This window comes from Petaurus breviceps, unplaced genomic scaffold (assembly GCF_028583685.1).
Source record: "Petaurus breviceps papuanus isolate PSGF00001 unplaced genomic scaffold, PetGlider_PUasm1.0 154, whole genome shotgun sequence".
Taxonomy (NCBI): Eukaryota; Metazoa; Chordata; class Mammalia; order Diprotodontia; family Petauridae; genus Petaurus; species Petaurus breviceps.
The window spans coordinates 7750211-7768100 of NW_027185715.1; the positions used below are offsets into that span (position 1 = coordinate 7750211).

At 38.9% G+C, this 17890-nt stretch overlaps 1 protein-coding gene and 1 long non-coding RNA gene across 3 annotated transcripts in view; one reads left to right on the forward strand and one right to left on the reverse strand.

Moving 5' to 3' along the window:
* The window catches only part of LOC138155394 (uncharacterized), a 15834-nt gene extending 8571 nt beyond the window's left edge, over nt 1-7263 (forward strand). For both annotated transcript variants that reach the window (XR_011166824.1, XR_011166823.1), the window contains 2 exons: nt 1455-1686; nt 2481-7263. This is a non-coding gene — a long non-coding RNA (uncharacterized lncRNA). The remainder of the gene's footprint in view (nt 1-1454; nt 1687-2480) is intronic.
* Nucleotides 1-17890, reverse strand: part of TAFA2 (TAFA chemokine like family member 2) — a 531793-nt gene that overhangs the window by 162524 nt on the left and 351379 nt on the right. The gene's annotated exons all lie outside the window — the stretch shown is intronic.

A 17890-nucleotide genomic window follows, 5' to 3' on the forward strand; every position in this document is an offset into this window, starting at 1 on the left:
ACAGGGAGGGAGGAAGGAAGGAAGGAAGGAAGGAAGGAAGGAAGGAAGGAAGGAAGGAAGGAAGGAAGGAAGGAAGGAAGGAAGGAAGGAAGGAAGGAAGGAAGGAAGGAAGGACTCCAGGGGCACTAGCAAATGGGAGAACCAGGAAAGGCCTCTTAAAATTGTGGTGTCATGTACATAAATGAAAGACAGGAACTTTTTCCACTGAATTTGGAATTCAAACTTGGAATATGAATCTTGGCTCACCCTTTATAACCTGTGTCCACAGGCAAGTCACTTATTCTCTATAGATTTCAGCTTCCTATCTGCAAAATGCAATGATTAGACTAGACTACCCTTGAGTTTCCTTCCACCCCCTGATCTATGACCCCATGACACAGAGCAAATGGAGGTAAAAACACTAATAATTGAGAGAATCTAGAAAGACCTCTAGTAGAGATCATGGCAGGTACACAAAAAAATCTGGGGCAGATAGGTGATGCCATAGCACATAAAGGGCCAGGAAAATTCATCTTCCTGAGTTCAAATCTAGTCTCAGACACTTATTAGCTCTGTGACCCTGCACAAGTCACTTAACCCTCTTTGCCTCAATTTCCTCATCTATAAAATGAGCTGGAGAAGGAAATGGTAAATCCCTATAGTATCTTTTCCAAGAACACTCCAAATGGGGTCATCAAGAGTTGGACATAACTAAAACAACTGAACAATCACAAAAACACCCCCCCCAAAAAAAAACTAAATAGGATATGTGTCAGAAAAAGGAAAGATCACTATTGGCTAAACTATTAAAAAGAGTTTATGAGGGAAGTATAAACTGTATTTTGAATGTTGTCATGTCAACAGGTGGTGATGAGTAAGCAAGGGGGTATGATAAGCATAGAGAATGATGTGAACAAAGGCAAAAGTCAGGAAACACGGTAGCTCAACTTGGCTGAAGCATAGAGTAAATGAAGGAGGCGATGGTGTGAAATAAGGCTGGATAGGTAAGGTATAGTCATAGAAGGTATGGGGGTGTGCCTTGAAGGTCAGATTTAGGAGTATGGATTCTATTAGCCTGACAATGGGGAACCACTGACACTTTGGAATCAGTGAAGTGATATAAAAAGACCTAAACATTGGGAAGATTAATTAGGATGCAATGGGGGAGAGACTGGAGGATTTAAGACCAATTAAGAGAATGTTGCCAAATAGTCCAAGTGAAAAGGAATGAGGACTTGATTTCATGGATAACAATAGGAAGGAAAAGATTTTGCCAACTAATTGGACATGCTTGATGAGCAAAGAGGAATAGCGCCCACCTCCCAGGGTTTCCGGAAGGATCAAGTGAGATAATGTGCGGAAAGTATTTTGCAAACTTTGACATGCTAAAAAAAGTTAGCCTTAATTATAAGTAATAAATCAAGTTCCTTGGGCGATGCTTGAATATCTTTCTCACCAATGTGTCTTCCTTCTAGCAAGCCATGGGGGCTCCAACTTGTCCATTCTCATAGCTCCAGCCCACAGCCTTCAATTACAGAGCTGGTAGAAGCCTACCATCAACCTGGCAATTATCAGGTCACGGCCTGAGGTCTCCCTCCGATCCCTCAGAACAAGAAAGAGCACACACAGCTTCTAAGCCCATCAAAACAAGGCGGGATGGAATATACACCCTGTCATTATCAAAGGGAAGGATTTCAAGGGGGGCAAGTAAGTCAACTTTCAGCACAACAGAATGATGTGCATCTTGTCTCTTGATCTGGTAATGTATGTAAAAAACTCAATACCCACTTCTTCATATGGTGGCCCTCCAGCTCAGGATGATAGTAGCTAAGTGACAGAGTGGATAATGTTGGAATTTGAGTCCAGAAGACTTGGTTTGAAACCCTGCCTCAGACTTTTACTATTTATGTGATTCTTGGGCAAGCCTGCTTCAGTTTCCTCATCTGTAAAATGAGGTTAATAATAGCACCTGCTTCCCAGGGTTGTTGTGAGCATGAAAATGAAATATCTACAAAGTGTTTTAAATCTTAAAGGACTATATAAATGTCAGCTCTATTCCAAATAAATAAAGCTACTGCCATTTCCTTTCTGTATGCTAGCTAGTCTCTTTTTACATGTAAGGAAACTGAGGCAAAGAGAGTTTAAGGGACTTGGCCAGAGTCACATAACTGATAAGTATCTGAAGCAAGATTTGAATCCAGGCTTTCCAGATGTAGACTCCAGTGCTCTGTTGTCTATCCAACACACTGCCTAGCTACCTCAACCACTTGGAATTTGGCACTTTAACTCAGCCTGACCTTTATTTTACATTTGCGTGGATCCCCATTACGTCCCTTCCACCCTTTACTAAGCATAATTGCCATGACTGCCAGCAATAAGCAGCTGTTTCTTGCTCCTCCACTCTTTATTCATTCATTCATTCATTCATTCATTCATTCATTCATTTATTTATTTGTTTGTTTGTTTATTCACTTATTTATTTATTTATTTATTTATAACAGAATTGTCTGACTACACACATTGCCTACAGTGGAAGAACTATTCTGCATGTTCCTCTGAAGAAGATTCCTGAAACTATGCAAATGCCCAAATTTGGAGTTTTCCCAAAACCTGGACAAGTGTGCTTGTCACCTTCTGGGAAGCAAAATTCTGCCTGAAGGACTAAAGGTCATAAACCCTAGCCACAAAGAACACATGTATTTTCTGCTCAGACTTTTCCACTAGGGAGAAGAACCACTCTCCTTAATCCTAAACTTGCTGACTCAATACAGATCTTTCATGGGTAACTGTCCCGTTAAGTACTGACAAGGTGACTTTTGTTTTATCCTGCCTTTTGGGATACAGAGACCAAAGGTTCAAATCCCACATGGGATAATTACAAGCTATGTGGCCGTGGATAAATAACTTCCCAACTCTAACCCTCAGTTTCCTCATCTGTTAAAAAAAGAAAGGATGGAGGGGCGGCCAGGTAGCACAGCGAGTAAGAGCCCTGGCTCCAGTGTTGAGAAGACTTGGAGATCGAATCCCAGGCTCAGACACTTAGCACCCACCCAGAAACACCTGGCCGTGTAACCTTGAGCAAGTTACTTAACCCCAATTGCTTAGGGGCGGCCAGGTGACTCAGCGAGTAAGAGCACTGGCTCCAGTGTCAGGATGACCTGGATCAAATCCAGGCTCGCATACTCAGCACCACACCCAGAAATAACTGGCCGTGTAACCTTGAGCAAGTTACTTAACCCCGATTGCTTTAAAAAAAAAAAAAAAAAGAAAGAAAGGATGGGGTGGCTAAGTGGCACAGTGAATAGAGCTCTGGCCCTGGAGTCAGGAGGATCTGACCTTAGACACTTAACATTTACTAGCCATATGACTTTGGGCAAGTCACTTAACCTCAATTGCCCTGCCTTCCCCCCTCCAAAAAAAAAAAGGGATAGCAATACTTATCTTCCCCATCTCACAGGACTGTTAAGAAAACACTTTTTAAAACTTAAATGGCTATATGATTATGTGTTAATTGGATTACCATAGATTCATAGATTTAGAGCTGGAAAAGGAACACAGATGAAATTGAATGAATTGCTCAAGGTCACATGGGTAATAAGTGGCAGAACCAGAATTTGAATCCATATCCTATGACTACAGAGAGTACATCAGCCCTCTCCCCACTGCACCAACTATGCTATGGACAACTTCCTTCAGGAACCCAAAGAGACTGTTAGAGTCAAGATTGTTAATAAGCAGAAGAAAAATCTAGAAGGAGCATGGGGCCACAGTAGATTCCTTCTGAATCTGAAGTCAGGACATATCATGGAATGTTTGGAAAGTTTGGCTATCCCGTGATGATTAAGCCCAGGTGCTTAATTAATTAAGCTGGTGCAGGTAGATGTAGATGCATCAATTAAATCACCTATCAACTCATACTCGTCTGGAAACATGTGCATAGAGACATACCCTAAGTGATAGCAGGCCCATCAGCATTCTCTAAGGAGGCCTTCTGGAATATGGAGACAGTGAGGGGGTGGATACATGGGCCATCGTGTTTCCATGAAGCAGGAAGACAACCACAGAATGACCAATAGTCCTAGTCTATTCCACAACCCATCTCTTCTTGAATTTCAAAACCCAAATTCAAACTTTGGATATTATCATTCCTGGTGATATTAGACTTCAGGGTTTATGTCAACTTGGTAGAATCAGTCCTAGCCCCAAATGAATTTACCATTACGTCCTACACCATGACAGTGGTTGCTGAAACAGCTGACAGATACCTGCTTTGATACAGACCCAGAGAATTGAGTCATTAGGAGTCTGAATGGAAAAATGTTGAAAAGTCCTAAGCCTGACTATTACCCAATACACCTGTTCCCAACAGTACTGTAGATTAGCTAACTAGAGTCACATAATTGATTCTTTCAGGAGTCAGGAAGAGTTACATTATTCTCCCTGTAATATCAAATGCATTGTCCTTAATAGATATGTCATATTTATCCCACCACAGATAACCCCCCATACCACAGCTCCCTCTCCAATACCAGCATCTGTCAGCTAGGATTATCCTCCTTCCTCTTCATCTTCCCTGCACTCACTCCAAAATCCTTGTTATGATGGGTTCATCTCAACCCTGAATTGTTATACCCCATAGATCCTTGACAACCACCATTAATGGGCATAAAGAATATATCATACACAAGAGCCTAAGCTCACAGAAGTCAAGGGATCGGAGATTTAAAGTTGGAAGTGATCACAGATGCCATTAAGTTTATCCCCCATCCTTTTACAGATAAGGAAACTGAGGTACAAAATTGTTAACTGACTTCACTAGGATCATTTAGCTAGTGTCTGAGGCATGATTCAAATCTGTCAACAGGACTGCTTAAAATTTTACATCTTGGATCTCTGGGCATAAAGAATTTAGGGTTTATTATCAGCACTCAAAACTCATTTGGAAGAGCTAGCACTCTTGAGTGTAGATAAAATTATGTAGAAAACCGTAACAGTAGACTGTATGATGCACATTGGCAATGATTCTGAACATTGGCATATAATCACAAGCTTGTAGATGGCTCAGGAGTATTGATTCTGCTAATAACTAGCTATGTGACCTAAAGAATATTTTCTAACCTCTCTGGATATTACTTCAAATGGGAAAATGAGGGCATTAAATCAATTTCATGTCATAAAAATGTTTGGCTTTTTTCTGACCAATATGGAAATGTTTTACATGATTGCACATGTATAATCTACGTCAGATAGTTTACCATCTCAGGACAAGGGAAATGGAGGGAAGGAGGGTTAGAATTTGAACTCAAAAAAATTTTTTCTAAGTTTAAATATTGTTTTATCATGTAAAGGGGGACAAAGAAAATACATATATGTATATTTTTTAAAATTTTTTCCTTGAAAATTGCTTAAATTCCTTTTGGGAATATAGTGGTCAGAAAGATTATCTGATTGTGGTTCAAAAATATTGGCTCTGCTGCTAACTAGCTGTATGAGCTAAAGAATATCCCCTAACCTCTCTAGATATGTCTTCTCATGTATGAAATGAGGATTGATGAAATTTAATTGAATGACTTTTCATTTCATATCATAAATTTATAGTTGGAAAGGACCTTAGAGGTCATCTGTCCTAACCCCTTTATCTAGCAGATGGGGAAACTGAGGCTCAGAAAGAAAAAGTGGTAACAGAGTTACATAGGTAGTTCAGGATTCAAACCCAGGTCTTCTGATAACAAATCTAATGCTTTCCCACAGCATCTTGCGGCCTCCCTTCTAAGATTCTCTCTAGTTTTAGAGCTCCATGAAATGTGTTCTGAATTTGGTTTGTCTGCTTGGTTGACTTGCTTTTCAAGCAGCTAAGTTCACTTAGTTTTTTTTTTTTAATGTAAGGTTGAAAGAAAGCCAATCCTGCTGCCTTCTCAATGATCTGGTCTATTTTAGATTACAGACTGGATCAGTCATTCAGCTATTTATTCCTTTCCATGGTGTGTGTCCATTTAGTTGGCTTCAAAACAACCTTTTAAAATGGAAACTTTACAATTCATTTCTGAACATTGGCATATAATCACAAGCTTATCTATCCAGCCTCCTTTCCCTTTCTTTACATTTCCATGGGAACTGAGTTAATAACTAATAAAAAAGTAATCATGATGCACTTAGAAAATACATCATGCCACAAGCATAAAATGAATATAAAAATAATTCATGAGATTGGCCTCTTTTCTTGGCTAGAACTTCCCTTCTACATATCCTGGAAGGCAAAGTGATAGCTCTCTAAATTTTGACCCGTCAGACATTATTAGCCCTGTAGAGATCTCTGGTGAGTTTTGCTACCCCTTCCTACTGTTCTGCTAGCTTTGCCAACTAGGACTCTGACGAATCATACTTATAAAAAGAGTTTAAGTCAATAATGGTGAAACAGAAAATCAATTCCATCACTGCATATAACAGTAGTTAGGGATTAGACCTGTGATTTCATTTTATAAGGTAATCCTCCATGAGGAAGATTCCTTCTTCCAATGCAGATCAGCACCTTCTCTGAGGTTTACAGTTTTGGACAGTTACTGGAACACTGAGAGGTAATACAGCCAGGATGTGGCAAGGGTAGAATGTAAGCCCCTTCCTGCCTGGCTTCAAGGAGAATTCCCTATCCACTATGTCACCCTAATTGTAAATTAGCTAAACTAAACAATTGCCTAAGAATAGACTGATCATTTATAGGGCTTTACAAAATGCACATGAGAGTTGAAGTCATATTTATATCCCAAAACACATGTGGCATTTTTATTTTATGCACTTACAAATGGCTCTCAGGAAAATCAGAATGCATGTAAACCATTACCTCAGAAAGTGGTTTGACAAGTCGACATCCTGCCTGGGACTATTTCTTTAATTGATTCATTTAGATAACTTAGAGAAACTTTACCTTTACTCGATGGGTAATACATAGAAACAGTGAATTCCAGTCAGGTTCTTTCTATCAGTCTAGAATAACTATGAGGGTGATAGGTACTCAAATCTGGAAATCCCAACAATGTGTCCATGGAAGAAAAAAAAATTAAAAATCCAGAATCTTATTGGAGGAACTCCCACCTCCATGTCTTATGACATAGGACTTAGGATCTAGAAATAAAATGTTCATCCCATAATATAAGTGGCCCATAAGGAGCTATGATGTCTTCATTTCATTATTAACATTGTTTTAATACTGCCTGTAAACATGTCATTATGCCAATCAGAAATATTATACAACTGTAAAAACATGTCCTGTATAGCTGAATTAAATACATTTATTTAGTATGTTGTATATCTTTTCACAATTGTTGACTTGTACCCAACTCCTCCTACTGCCAACACACACACACACACACACACACACACACACACACACACACCTTTTGAATCCCCCTACAGTTTTAGTATAAGATCCTACATATATTACTCTAATACACTAATAAATAACTGTTAAGCAACTAATAAAATCAGAGTTTTGATCTATAGAAGACCAACAAGGACAGGATGGGTGTGAATAGGCTGCACCACATTATAGAGGAGAAATTCACAGCAGAAGTGGAATGAGGAATATCAAAGAAATATGTAGTCAGAAAAAAAAGATGTTTAGGTCAAGAGGAAGGGAGGAAAGAAGGAAGGGAGGGAGGGAGGGAGGGAGGAAGGAAGGAAGGAAGGAAGGAAGGAAGGAAGGAAGGAAGGAAGGAAGGAAGGAAGGAAGGAAGGAAGGAAGGAAGGAGGGAGGGAGGGAGGGAGAGAAGGAAGAGAGGAAGGAAGGAAGGAAAAAGCATTTGTTAAACTTTTACTGCTGCCAACATTATGCTAAGGTCTGGGAATAAAAAAAAAAACAAAAATGGAGATGACCCTTGCCCTCAAGGTGCTTATATTCTGGTGGAACAGACTATACATGGTGATGTGGATGATATATGGGACCTCAGGGGAATAGACTGACACACCACCTCCAGAGACAATGAAAGAGTTCATCTTATCATGGTTCCAGAATTGGGGTGTTGGAAAAGGTGTCAACAAGGTTCTTGAGAAGATAGCTGGGGAGTAGAGAATGAAGGGAACCATGGCTGGAGCCTTCTTGAAATAGTAAACAAGGAGAGAAGACCCAATGAGGAGTGTAGGAGTCATGGGGCAGAAGTGCCAGAGATGAAAGAGTTAAAGCCAAACTGGTATAATTTCTGGTGCAGTTGGCAAGACTGTCAAGAAAACGGTGGGGGAGTAAAGAGATGCACCGAAAGAGCAAGCCCAGAAAGACAGTCACTGATCAGGACAGCAAAAATTCCAGAGATGACAGCCTTCACACTCAGCTGATATCCCTGAAATGTCAGGCTATTAATAAAGAAATTCCCCATCACTTTGCGTCACCCCTCTGTGTTGTCTTGATGGGAGGATATCGGCAGGTATCATACAGGATGGACAGGGCTGGATAGGCTGCAATCACGGGAGACAGTACTCACATCACTGAGATCACAGATGAATCCAGAATCTGGAATATACTTCAGCTATCTGACAGCCCCAATCATAAAGTCAACAGAGACTCCAGGGTAAAGTAACCCACTTATGGCCTGTACTTAACAAATTATTGCCTAATAGCACAAATACAAGCCAACATTTTCATGAGCTTGTCAGATCATATTGCAATAAAATAATCTCCTGGAATTGAGTAAAGAAACTCATAAATCATATTCTTTATAATAAATAGCACTTTCTAAGACCCAAAACTACCTGATAACAATAGCTGAAATGCCCAAAACTAGAACCCAGGGGCATTGTGTGTGTGTGTGTGTGAGAGAGAGAGAGAGAGAGAGAGAGAGAGAGAGAGAGAGAGAGAGAGTTTTATTCTATTCAGCAAGCCAGTGCAGTTACAGGAATTGAGGGTACCAGGACAGATAGCTTTTACATGGGGCAAAAAGCTTCTACTTACTGACTATATGCCATTAGAGTTCTAACTTGACCTCTCTGGGTCTCAGTTACTTCATCTGCAAAATGAGAGGTTTGAAATGAAGGATCTCCAAGCTCTAGAACCCATGATCCATAAAATTTCTTGACATTTAACAGGTCATTCAGTCAATAAACATTTACTAAGCACCTATTTTGTGCCAGGCACTGAGCTAAGAGCTGGGAGTACAAAAAGAGGCAAGAGACAGTCCCTGCCCTCGAGGAGCTTACAATCTAGAGGGGGATACAGCAAGCAAATATGTACAAACAAGCTACATAAAGGAAAAATAGGAAATAATTAAGAGAGGAGAGGTACTATAATTGAGAGGGACTGGGAAAGGCTCCCTGTGGAAGATAGGTCAGATCCCATAATCACAGGTAAAGTCTAGAGCTGGAGGTGATCATAGAGATAATTTAACCCCACAAATAAGAAACCTGGTGCTCAGAAATTTCAAAAGACTTGCCCAAAGTCACCCAGTGAGGAAGTGTCTGAGGCTGGATTAGAACTCGGGTCTTCCCAACTCCAGGTGCATTATTGTAGCCATAGCATCATCTCCTTACCTCCAAGAAGCTGCCCCCACCTCCCCCCACCCCCCGCCAATGTGGATGGTCCAAGGTGCTGATAGATGGTAGACTTGGCAAGTGACAGATGATACATTTCATGCTGTACTCCATGTCATCATAGCTGAAGAAATGATGCTATTCAATAATTTATTTCTGCTCTACATGTCACCATCAGCTTAATCAAAATCATAAATATCTGTAGCTTTCTATTCATGTCTCTTTGACAGCAGTATAGAACCATTTATTTTTAAATTGTAATCTGGCCTACACTGACCCGATATGTCTGATTGATTCTGGCACTGGTAATTAATCCTCACTCTGAGTGCACCCAAATTAATCCTCTTGTTGCGTGCCTTTTAGGTCGCCTCGAAAACCTGGAGTGCTTTGTTTGATCTGATCTATGAAAAACATTTCTTTAATTTGAGATGCAAATATTATAAGACGCCCCCTTCAAACCAAAGGCAATGAAGTGGGTACAGTCCCTGATCTTCTGCCATCTGAGCTGTTAGCATTGGTCAGCTGCTGTGAAATTGGATACCTTTAATGCCTTTCAGGAGTAAACAACGTGGCATGAAAGCTCTGAACTTGGAATCTATATACTTGCTGCAGCTTGGCCCAGGTCTTTTGTTAAAACTCTAAACAATCTACAAAGCCTTGGATCTGCTCTGATTCAGCCAGTATTTTCAAAAACTGCAATAAAATAGGTTTCTTTTTTTTTTAATATTAGGATTGGGAGGTACAGTTTGACTCCGGTGGTACCATCCATCCCTGTTGGTTATTGAGGTTTTTACACTATTACAAGGGTTCTTTGTTTTAAAATGCACAGAGGGTTTATAAAGCAACTTTATCAGATGAATTATCTACTTTGAGAAATATTCTGGACTCAAAGAAAGTAATATACGGCAGAGCCATTTTTTATCAGGTATGTGCCTGGAAATTTCAAAAGATAATCAAAATTCAGTATACCCTGCTTTTGCCTGACTGCAGGGATATATTTGAAGATAATTCTCGTTCATGAATGTTTGCATTCCTTACAAATTTTACATCTATGAATAAATTTCCCCTTCACCTCATACCTCTCTTCCTCCCAACCACACCAAATAATTGTATAAATCACTGACTCGTTTTAAAGTAAAATTTAATAGCAGGACAAGCATTTCCTTATCCAAATTAGTAATAGCTACCAACTCTAGAGAAATATAGATGCATAGAGATGTGGAAATATGGGAAATATTTATTATTAAAATTTACTTCATTTTTAATAATTTTTATTCATAAATAAAATTTTCTTTTTCAAATAAGTAATAAAATTATTTCATTTTAAATCAACACAGTATTTGTAGATTTCTTTTTCTTTGGTGTGATCTTATAGAGCGTCTCTGGAAATTCATTATTATTGAATGTTTAGCTCAATCCTAAAACAGAAAACACCCTTAAGGGTAAGAGGTAGGGAAATGGCATGCATGTGAAGTGATGTTATTTTCTTTTCTACTTACATTGCAATGTGTTGTTGTTGTTGTTGTTTTTTTATTTTTAGGGGTATAATGATCCTTTAGTCAATGCAGCACTATTGGAGGGATTCTTAAGTTGAGAGCTATAGTAATCTGGACAGAATGGATGAAAAATGAATGGTGACAGCCAAGCCAAAAGAAAAGATAGAGCCCACACCCCTTCAAGCTATCCCAGGTCCTCAGACATGCCCTAGACATCAACTCCTTCACTGCTCAATAAACATTCTGACTGACCTATCCCCAAAAGACTCCTCCAGCCCTACCAAATCTTTCCCTTTCCCAGACAAAGAGCCAATCCTTTAACAATTGATGATGGTCCATGGGAAATTATTTTGTAGCGTAGATGCTCTGCTGGGTTATAGCAGGCTAACAATTCAAACCTTACTGATTCTAAGGCTTGCCTGGATTATATACACTACTGTCTCCTGAGATCAGGGCAGGCAGGCAGCCGATGAGATTGCAAGGCATTGTACGAGCTGTGATTACTAGAGTTGCACAAATTCTCTCCACCTGTGGAAAATGAGAGAGAAGGCAATATGGAACAATCATAATTCCCAAGACTATGACCCATAAGCTATTATGGGCTCATATGGATTATTTAGCAGCTTAGAGTTGCATATTGGCATGCAGTTTGTACAATTCAAGATTTAGGCCTACACAAGTTCATCACAGGGATTTAAATGCAGTGTGCCATAGTGGGTAAAGCATTAACCTCAGAACTAGGAGGAGCTGGGTTCAAGTTCCCCCCTTTGAGAAATATACACACATACTAGCCGTGTGACCCTGGGAACTTAACTCCTCAGCATTCTAGGCAACTCTAAAATTACAAATTGTAGAGAAATTGCCAGCCCGTATTAGTAGAGTGAGTTTAATCATCCAGGAGTTCTCTAATACCATTTAAATCTCAGTTCCATTCCCTATCTCTAATCCCCTGTTGGTTTAGAATATTCTTCAATACCTTGACAGTGTATGATTTCATTAGTGTGGGACTTCCCTTCACTGGAAAAGATCACAGCCCCTCTATATATTCTTCAGTCATAGCAACTCTATAGGTGATTAAAAGAACCATCTTTCTCTAGCCAGCCTAGTGATGAAAGTACATTGTCTGGTCACTGGATGTCAGAACTCTCTGTCACTGGGCCCATATCCAATGCTTTCCAACTTGGTCAGACTTTCAAGGAATAAATCAATAAACATTTATTAAGCATTTCCAACAAGTCAACAAAACTGGGCTAGGTACTAGAGATACAAAGACCAAAGAAAGAAAGCCTTTTCATATATTATGTGTGCATGCACATATGTGTGTATGTATATATTTATGTATATTCATGTATGTGTGTATGTATATATATTTGAGTGCATTGTATCTGTATACACAAGCATACGTGTGAATAGTTATAGGTGCATTGTGTATGTGTGCATATGTATTGTGTGTCTACATACCTACATATACATACACATATACATATATATATGAAAAATGTGCACAAATATATACACTATATATACACACATATAATTATGTGTGTGTATATACATATACACACATTATATACACACACACATATACACACACAATGATGGGGGAAAGGGGGTGCTAGGACACCTGAGAGAATCAGAAAGGACCTCTTAAGGGAGGCAGCACTTGGACTGGACTTTGAAGGGACTAAGAACTCCAAGAGATGGAGAAGGAAAACATTCCTGGCATGAAAAGTGGAAGATGTAGTATCAGGTGCAGAGAATAACAGGAATGCCATTTTGATTAGTGCACAGAGCACATAAAACAAATTAATTCTGCCTCATTCAGTCACCACCTTATGCAGAATCACCATCTCACTTAAGATAATATATTATGCCTAACCTCATTTTCACTGTATCTCCTAAAGTAATTAATATCTCTTGTTCATGAGATGCAATGTGAAATTTCTAAAGTTAAAAAAAAATTATTAGGTTTTTGCAGCCCCCAAGTAAATCCAAAGTGTTGAGCAATGTTACCCCAGGGACTCCCATCTGAGCACCAGACAGGAGGGATAGTCTAGCTCTGCCTCCAGAAGCTAGATTCAGCTACTGTTTTGTTGATCAATCACACAGAATTTGAGCATGACTAAATTACTGTCTTCCCAAGTGGTACTCTGAAGTTCTGGAAGTATACTTAGGAAAACTATAAATTATTACATGTCACATACTTGTATCATAGGGCAGTTGAAGGTCCCCAAGGGCAGCCAGGCGATACACTGAAATAGCACTGAATGCTATGCTAGAGTGCTGAGCTTGGAATCAGAAAGACTCCTCTTCCTGAGTTCAAATATGGCTTTGGACACTTACTGGCTGTGTGACCCTAGGCAAGTCACTTATCCCTGTTTGCCTCAGTTCCTCATCTGCAAAATGAGCTGGAGAAGGAAATGGCAAACCGGTATGTTTGCCAAGAAAACTCCAGGGTCACAAAGTCAGGCACAACTGAAAAATGACTGAACAAGAGAACCCTGGACTTTGAAGCTGATTCCAGTATTCATTGTGTCACTATTTTTTTTTGCAAAATGTTGATCGAGTTTGAAGGGCCCCAGGATTATGAAACAAATCCAGGAATATCATATCAGTACAACCACTGGAGTAATGCTTTGGTTGGGGATTCCTCTCCTACTTATGGTTAATATGGACTCCATTTATACAATGAGAAGCATACTTGAAGGTCCAATATGATGGAATGGGGAGAGGAAGACATAGAGGCATCAAATTATCATAAAACCAGCTGGCTCATTATATAAATTTGCAAAATCATGGTCATATCATAGGAGGGAAAAGTCATCTACCTCCAAGAAATGGGAGGACAAGTTAAATACTAGAATAGGTTACTGAAAATGTCTGTTAAGATCTTTTCTCAGATATATTGAAAATGGTTAAGATACTCATTTATCTGGAATGGTACAAATGCAAATCTGACAAGTCAGATAGATGGGGGCTTTGATCCATAATGTTTTGTTTAGTTTGTGATATTCTGTGTAACAGCTAGGTGACACAGTGGATAGAATGTCAGGCCTGGAGTCAAGGAGACCCAAGTTCAAATTTGGCCTCAGACACTGATTTGCAGTGTGACCCTGGGCAAGTCACTTAACCCTGTTTGCCTCAGTTTCCTCATCTGTAAAATGAGCTGGAAAAGGAAATGGCAAATTACTCCAGTATCTTTGCCAAGAAAACCCCAAATTGGGTGATGAAGAGTTGAACACAACTGAACAAAACTAGATATTGAACAAAAAAAAGAAAAAATAGCATAGGCTAGTGGAAAGTATATAGAACTTGGAGTCAGATAAATGAGTCCTAAATTGGAAATGTAACCTCCGCATTTACTAGCTATGTGACCCTGGGTAAGTCACTTGAAATTTTTGAGTCTAATTTTCCTTATCTGTAAAAAGGGGATAATAACAATGAAGATGCTTACAGACTTGTAAACAGTGGAAAACTCTTTATAAACCTTGAAATACTATATAAATGTGGACTATTAATGTAAGAATTCTTCATGTAATGATAAAAATAATAAAGACAGGCTTTTCTGGGACTCTCCCTGCTGTATTTTTCAATTGTTAGATCAGAAACTGGTGTTTCTCCTTAGAATATAATATAGTATATTGTATATAATATAGTATATATTATACATAATATATACTATATTTTATATAATATAGTAGATATAATATGACATGACACAACATGACATGACGTAATGTAAAGTAACATAACATAACAAACGTAACATAACATAACATAACATAACATAACATAACATAACATAACACACTGGCTGTCTTTATCTAGCCTTACCCTCCCCAGGCCAGTCCACCCCTCCAGCTGCATCCTGATTGCTCCTAGCTGCCCCACAGGTGCCATACAGGCCCAGTACAAAGCACAGCTGTGTTTTGCTTTAAGAAAGTTTGCTTCAGTTGACTACCATTACCACTGAGTATACAAAACCCACAAATCAAAGCATGATTGTGAATTTTGCAAGAGAATTTTTCAGTTTCCAAAGGCTTCCCTCCTCCACCATAAGTTTTCTTTAAATGCCTGGCTTTGCTACTGCCTTTGAAGTATGATTCTATTGACACACAGCTTTTCAGGAATGCATTTCCTGGGGAAAATGAAGCAAAGGTGTTTCAGGAGAGGTAAGAAGTTTGACAATTCAACCTACTTAGAGGCATTAACTAAGAGAGTCACTGGGGTATAAATTAGCTAATTAGCAGTTGTATAGCTATTTAGGATGAGAAATAAGCTCATGAAATACTACTTATAAAGCACAAAGTATTATTATGGCATAATTGCCCTAAAAACATCTTAATTCCAGGAGAATTAGTTTTATTTTTACAATTTCTGGTGTCTGACAACATTATCCAGAAATAATTATGAAACAATGGGGCCAAGAATTTTTTTTTAAATCAGAATTTTTTAAACTTCCATTCCAAGAAATACAAGCTGTTTCTCTATTGACAGAAATTCATTAGGATCAACCACTTTTATAATAGCTCATCAAAAAAACCTCACCATGCTCTAATTCATTGAAAATCACCAGACCAAAATGCCATTATAATCCCAGAATCAAGGAAATCATTTATCTGTCTATTTATGAGTTTATAAATGCCTTACCAAGCAGCTGATGTGTTGTGCCACACCAATTTCAAACTCCAGCCAATGTAACAGCATCTCAGATTCTTGAATTAGATAAATTAGATAAATTCCACTTCAATTGTAGAATTTATCTAACCTTACCAAGATTTCCTAAAGTAAAAATAGTCTAAATTTCACATGGTATTTGTCATTCAGATACAGAAAAAAAAAAGAATCATAGGATTTTCCTCAAAGGATTTAGGGACCAAAAATAATAATACTACATGATTGACTCATTAAAATTATAATCACCGCCTAGCATTGCATAGCACTTTAAGGTTTGCAAAGCATTTTTCAAATATTATCTCATTTGATCCTTACAACAAACTTAAGGAAGTAGATAACTATTATGATCTCTTTTTTTTTTTTAACAAATGAAGAAACCAAGGCAGATAGATGTTAAGGGACTTGCTCTGAATTACTCACAGTTGAATATGTATGCCTTCCTGACTTTAAAGACAGTTGTGATCCATTACATTACATTGCCTTTCACCTTGCTTTTTGCAAGTACTTAAGTTACATACATACATACCTGGTTGAATTGATTTATACTTTGGAGTTGCCATATTTAACCATGATGTCATTTCAGAGAGGTGTACAGTACATGGTCGAGAAATTGGGAAAACAAAACAGTCAGGCTAAGACAGGTAACCGTGGCGTTTCTAAATCAGGTCACATAAACACATATTCATTAAGCACTCAGCTACTCCCTACTCTTGACCTTCTTGTTCCCACACCAAACAGTAGCTGGGAAGATTAGGACCTTGGACAGAACACCGGCAATGGAATGCTTTTTTTTCCTTTCTCCAGGGCTGGGGGCTCATTCCCTGAGCCTACATTTACCTGTTTTTACCATTGTGTGGAAGGGAATATCCTGCCTGAATCAAGACTGTCAGAGGCCATTAAGAAGGAGGTATATCAACATAATCTAGTGGGATTTGCCCGAATGAGAGACAGAAAAGATCCCAGGCCATCGATAATAGGCACCAAGTATCCAGGATGGTTCAGAATCAACAAAGAAAGTGGCTATGTACAGAAGGAATCCTACTAAGGTCATAGTCATAGAATCATTCAAAGCTGGAAAGGCTTTCAGAGATCTAGTAAAACCTCTTCATTCTATACATGAAGGAGCTGAATCCCACTGAAGGAAAGTGATTTGTTCCAATGTTCAATGGAATAAAAAACAACTCTCTTGCTGTTGACAGAGACCCCTTCCCATTTAACTATCTTCTGCTTGTTTGTAGCTTGCCTTATTTACAATAGGAAGGATACTCTAAAATTGGATCAAAACATTGTATTAGCAAGCACCCTAGTACCCTCAGGATGGCCTGCTAGCACAGATTCTTTGATCTGCTTTTCTAAAGGAAAGATAATTTTGAAGGAGGTCAACAATCTTATTTTAATTACATATAAATAGAAAATGCAAGCAGAGAAATTAGCACAGAAATTCAACAGACAGGGCTCCTACTGTCTGAATAAAGTAATATAACCACCTACATACACCTCCAGACCAGGAAAGCACTAAGATCTAAAGGGGGGAGAGGGGAATTCTTAACAAATGGCTACTCAGAGTCCTGTCCAGGGCATCAAAAGATCCTTCTCATAAGCAAACCCCCAAAGTAAAATACCAACTTCCCCGTATACATAGTTTTCAACTAGTAGGTTCAGAGTCAGAAGGCATCACAACACATGTGGTTCAGTGCCTAATTGCCTAAGTACTAAGAGATGTGAAAGCCTTCCTGCAAGCAAGCCTCCCCTAAACAAACTTCCCTTTTAGGCAAGTTCCTCCCCCAATGGTTTCTATGTTTCACAGCTGGGCTGGAGCTCAAAGCAGTAAGACATCTGTGATTGAACACATGTGGTCACATAGGCCTATTAATGGACAGAGAAGATCTTCCTATTCCATTAACATTACAAACATGCATACATACTCACACACAAATCATCTCCTCTCCTTTCATCATTATCCCCCTTGAAAAAAAATTTCCAAATGGGAGTATGGGAACCCAGGATATCAGACTACAGCACTCTGAAACAGTACCTATCACTTCTGCTAGGGAGGGACACCTGGGAAAGTCGTTAGTTGTGTTCTACAACCCCATGGGTGGTTTTCAGGGTTAAAGGCATCACTTACCTGTGCTCTAATGCAGTGTTTCTCAAACTGTGCTACAAAGACCTTAAAACATCCCAAGTTTCTGTTTGTTTTTTTTTTTTTAAGCAATTGGGGTTAA